This window comes from Octopus sinensis, linkage group LG6 (genome assembly GCF_006345805.1).
Source record: "Octopus sinensis linkage group LG6, ASM634580v1, whole genome shotgun sequence".
NCBI classification, from domain to species: Eukaryota; Metazoa; Mollusca; class Cephalopoda; order Octopoda; family Octopodidae; genus Octopus; species Octopus sinensis.
In genome coordinates this window covers 40,247,641-40,253,331 of record NC_043002.1, presented here as the reverse complement: position 1 = coordinate 40,253,331, position 5,691 = coordinate 40,247,641, and the positions used below count along the sequence as shown (strand labels likewise).

Below are 5,691 nucleotides of genomic sequence, written 5' to 3'. Positions count from 1 at the left end.
TATGTATGTCCTCAGCAGTCACAGCCCATGTTTCACTGCCATGTAGCATGGCTGTTCATACACATACATCATACAGTCTACCTTTTACTCTGAGCGAGAGGCCCTTTGTCACCAGCCGAGGTAGGAGCTCTCTGAATTTTGCCCAGGCTATTCTTATTTTAGCAGCTACACTTTCAAAACATCTACCTCTGCTACTGACTTGGTTGCCTAGGTAATGGAAGCTATCAACTACTTGTAGGTTTTCTCCCTGGAATGTGACAGAAGCTGTTCTCTGCACATTTTCAGTGTTTATAGCACCTGAGCATTTGCCATATACAAAAACTATCTTCCCATTTACCCTTCCTTTGATATTGCTGCACCTCTTATGTGTCCATAGCTTACACTGGGTACATCTTATAGAGTTTCTACCAATGCCTTTTCTGCAGATTGAGTAGGATCATCTACCTGAAGGAATTTGTGGTTTGTCTGCCTTCCTACTTATTAAAACTTTGGTTTTAGCTAGGCTAACTCTAAGGCCCTTTGATTCTAATCCTTGCTTCCACACCTAAAACTTTTCCTCTAGTTTTTGGCGAGGATGTAGTCAATTTGGCTAGTGTATCTACCAGATCGGTAGGTGACAAGGTAATTGGTAGGTTTCCTGAAGTTAGTATTGCAAACCATAAGATCATTTGTATTGCAGAACTCCAGCAGCCTGGTTCCCTCCTCATTGCAGGAACAAAAACCATAGCCTCCATTTACGCTATGGAACCCCCCTGCATGTTGTCCAACATGTCCATTGAAGTCACCAGCCACAAAGAGAAGGTCCCTGTCATTCGTCAACAAGGTAGTCTGCAAGAAGGTGTCATAAAATCAGTCTTTCTGTCCATCAGGTAGCTCCGGCTGAGGGGTATAGGCCGAGATAGAAATTGTTTTATCCTGTTGTGAGTCAAAATTGTGTCAGAAATTGATATTAGAAATAGTTTTCATGGAACTCCATATTTGCTCTGACCAAGACATATAGTATGCAAGAAGTTGGTTTAACATGCACCCAAACCACAGATCTGCTGATGGATATATAAAGAATGTACATAACACCAAAACCTTACCCTCGTGTTGTTTTGATGAAAATTATTGGGATTCATGACTATTTAAGAAATTATTATTGAAAAATTCAATTATGAAAGAGACAAATTCTATGACTCTAAACTGAATCTGGTAGTGGGACACTGGTTCAAGAGTTCCAGAGTTTTAAGGAGTGTGGGGCCATCTCTTAGCCACTTCCTAGGTTTACTTTGATTTGGAGTAGCAGCACTTGTTAGGGTCCCAGCTAAGGGTTAAATAGCATGTAACCCAGGGTATATTGAAATCATAGGACGCAGCATAATAGATGTGAAGTATTTTGACAGATGAATTTATTGAGTCAATGGCGAATATTACCCGATGCTGAGTAGATAAACAGACACAAAACTTTCAATAGACTGGATCAATAAACTACTGCTATCATACATAATCATGATATACATAGAGGAGACATTTCAGCTAGCGAAAGAACAAAATGACTAAAACTCTGGCCAGACATTCATGCTTCATCACTCAATTGGGACACCTCACACCTCTCACAGAAGAGTTATATTGGTTCAAGTAAATCACTTGACCTGGATGATGATGATTACCAATTCTTTCTAAAGAGTTGCCCATCAGTCTGTTGGGATTCTTTTAAATATTTTAACTTATTTAAACTATTGAAAGTCAAATCTATAAATAAAGAGGAATAAAGACATTTGACAACCCAAGATTGGAAAAAATATATTTATTTTATTTTTTTTTTAATTTATAATTTTTTTTTAATAAACGAGTGAAGAGTAACAGCAAAACAATATCAAAAATTCCCTGATTTTCCACTTGTAAACAGTTTTCACACCTCTTGCAATGACACAAATTTCAGACATTATTCTGTCAGAAAACAAGACATATACAAAATTTCTTGTAAAATTTTACCTATCTCAGATTTTTATATGATTATGAGACTGTTGTAGACAGTCTATAGTACAACATACATATCAAATCTGCAAGTTTTATTATTAGCAGGAGGAATGGATGTAACTTGATCTTTCATCCTTTTAGAGTTGTGGTGATAAGATACAGTCCAATAGTTGATTCAATTGATGAAGAAGTTTCAGAATAAGCACCGCATCTTGTAAATTAATCTGTCTTTTAGAAGAAAATTTCTTCAGCTTTCTATAATTGGTGCCCATACAAAATTTGAGGTCTTGTGGATTTGTTAGAAATCATTACCATAATTATTATGAGGATGTGAGTAACACAATCAATTGACAGAAAGATTGTGGTATTTAGTTCTGTGTTCAAATTCCATTGGAATCAACTTCTAGAAAATTTCCTTCTGAAATGATAAAAATTAGTGCCATTTAAATTGTGAGATTGACTAAATCGAATATACCCCTATCCCCAAATTTGCTACTTTATAAGACATTATTATCACTGTTGCAGCATCATAGATGATCTTCAGATCAGCCATACTCCTCACAATTAAACTGCTAATTCCCCAGCCAGCTTCCCCAGATCGCTATTTGAAGTTGATACTCAAAGTTTAAATACAGTTCTCCTACAAAAATATGAACATGGAGTAGTATTCACTGCATCAACCAAACAAGAATATTCTATTAATTACAAGCATGTGTAGAACCAGTAAATACTTCAGTTATATCAATCAGATGAAAGTTAGGGTTAGTCTTACAATCATATTGTGGGTTTGACTCTCAGACTAGGCAACACATCATGTCCTTGAATAAGGCACATCATTTTATGTTGATCTAGTCCATTCGACTGGAAATGAGAATCAAGAGTAGCTCGAGGATAATTCTGCAATGGAAAGACATCTCATTCAGAGTGGAGTCTTGTAATATCGTTCATTTAAATACCAAGGAAACCTTGATAAGTTCTAGTCTTATGAACCTGTGGGCTTGAACAAGATATTACTATAATTTCAGAAACCTCTCTTCTTTTGTATGCTTACATAAGCATGCATGAACTGACGTTGTTGCTGAGTTCCAGCTCTGATCATATAGTGCCTATCTCAGACTTTCCTTAACAATTTGAGCAAGCATAGGCAACCTGTTGCACCCTGCTGAATGCAGCACTTTTGGACTTTCTGAATGACACTTTTATATAAAAATTTTGTAACATAATCTAATGTTCTTAGGCTGCTCAATTGAAAAAAAAACTTATTGTTGTTAGCCAATGCCGAAAAGTTTTAACAGTGGAAAATTCCCCCAAGAGTACCTTCAGCATAAAGAGCATATAGTTAAGTGCAGGAAATATTCCAATGTCATTATTTGATAGATTGCTCAGCTGAAAGCAGTTACTACTGTTTTTTCCACATCACTGTTAAGTATTTCGTGTGAAAATGGGGTTCCAAATTTAAAACTGCCGGATCTAAAGATTTATTCAAATAAAATCCGATTGAAATTTTGACATTTTTAAAAACATTTTCTTTTAATTCTGTTTCCTTACTTACTGCTGAAATATAAAAGTCGAAGGCCCGCGAGGATAACAGGTGCCCTTAATTCTCACAAAATGGATGCAAAATAAAACAGAAATTGTACGCATTTTTAGCTAACATTCTTACCTCTAATAATATCAACGAGTTATATAATTCACCGATTTACAACTCTGTATTATGTGTTATGCTTGTTAAATGATTATGTTAGTGTCGTCACCCGATTTATGATTAGCAACATCTAATAATTTCGGATATGTACTTGTCTGGTAAGTCCCCTATGTCTGGAGTAGAAACTCCTTGGTAGGCTTGTCGAAATACTTAGAAGTGTTTTAATGCAATAACTTTCAGTAGACGTACTACTTCATCGGAATAGTAGTCACCTTACACAGACCCAGTCGTTTGCAAGCACACAATTTTCATACAATAGTATGCGTATCATAATGGTTACTACGATAAGAATAAATTTAAAACAAAAATACCACTATAGAAGGTTTCACTGAAAATATGGTCTTTATCTACCTGCAAACACACTGCAGCAATATCACTGTGATTATATAGTTGTGTCCCTTTACGTTTTGAGTTCAAATCCCACCAAGGTCGAATTTTATCTTTCCGGGTATTGATAAAATAAAACAGCGGTCAAGAAATAAATACAGTTGTTTATTCCCATCTATTCTAGCCTGTTCGACTATAATTATAAAACAAATCATGTAAAATATAACAGAATTACAAGTTTAATTTGATTTAATGATACAGAGGTCACATAAGTTAACATGTGCGTCCTGATTTCTATTTGTAAGATAATGCATAAATATACGTTAATTACTACTGAAGAAAAGAAGTTTAATTTCCGATACTTATACGCATGTACAAGCACAGCTTGTGTCTATACGTGTATATGACCGGATACGATTAAGATCATATAATTGCATACTTACAAAATACTAACTGGAAATTCCCGTCATTGGGTGTCCTCTTTTTTGGCTACGTTAAAACATTCTTTAAAATCTTTCAAAGCTTGTTGACATTTGCGCCAGTCATTATGCTCACCCATGCACTCCTGTACTTTATAATGAAGTTCTAGGCAACCAGCCCGTTTTAACATGAGTTCAACTCTGTCTAATTCGTCTTCATCGTCGTCTTCCAGTGATTTAGTCGTCCGGTCATGATGCGGTGGTGAAGCCATGTTTACACTTTTAGCGATAGTCTCCCTTGGGTGGTGACACTCATCATTAAATGTTACTTCCCATTGATATGATTTTCTAGCTTAAAATTTCAGAATTCTACTTAAAAGTTTTTACGTTATAAGTTCAAATTCTGTTGAAGTCGACTTTGCCTTCTATCTTCTCGGGGTTGATGAAATAAGTACCAATTGAGTTATAGGGTCAATTAATTTCTTCCCCCAAATTGAAGGCCTTGTATCTGTGGCAGAAAAGATTTTATTTCTGTGTTGACACGTGGCTAGAGTAAGTCAGTTGATTTATTCGGATATATTTTATGGAGATAATTGTCTTTGTGTCACATACAGAGTTTGCGATTGAAATAGAAAATCAGAGGTACCGATCATAAAATAGGAATAGCAATTTCAAATTTGCGATTAATAATAATGAAATTATTATGTATAGTGCTCAGGTGCACCACAACTCATCAAAGGTGCATGTACAGTACATAGAATTATGTACAAAAGTCAGGAAAGTGAATAGTGTAAGAGTCATGATATACATGTGTGCATGCATATGGAGTGGGAATATCAGGTGTAGTGTTGGTGAATTTCAGGAAGCATGGCAGTTTTGACTGATGCAATGTTTCAGTAACCAACAACTGATACAAGTAGTTTATTCCATGCTTCAGCAACTCTGAGTGTGAAAAAAATATTTCCGAAAGTCATGGGAGCTGTGCTGTTTGCTGACTTTGTAGGCATGCCCGTGTGTGTTGGACACAAGGAGCTGAAAAAGGAGTTCAATGTGGTTGTTGGCATGATGTTAATAATTTTGTGGATGTTTACTAAGGCAGTTGCCAGTATTGGAGCTTCACTGTATCTATGCCCAAGGAAGCAAGGCATTCAGAGTATGGTAGATGCCTGATGGAGGATATTCACATGGTTGCACGTCTGAACAGTTTCCAGGAGGCCAATGTTCTGAGCAAGATAGGGGTTCCAGACTGGTAATGTAAATTCCAAGTGTGGCTGCACC

At 36.1% G+C, this 5,691-nt stretch overlaps 1 long non-coding RNA gene across 1 annotated transcript; it reads right to left on the bottom strand.

Annotated features, from left to right (window-relative positions):
- Positions 1-1,772: 1,772 nt before the first annotated feature.
- On the bottom strand, positions 1,773-4,430 carry LOC118763889. The gene is made up of 2 exons (XR_004999648.1): positions 4,019-4,430; positions 1,773-2,380 (listed from the first exon to the last, which is right to left on the bottom strand). It is a non-coding gene; the product is annotated as an uncharacterized LOC118763889 (long non-coding RNA).
- Positions 4,431-5,691: the final 1,261 nt, after the last annotated feature.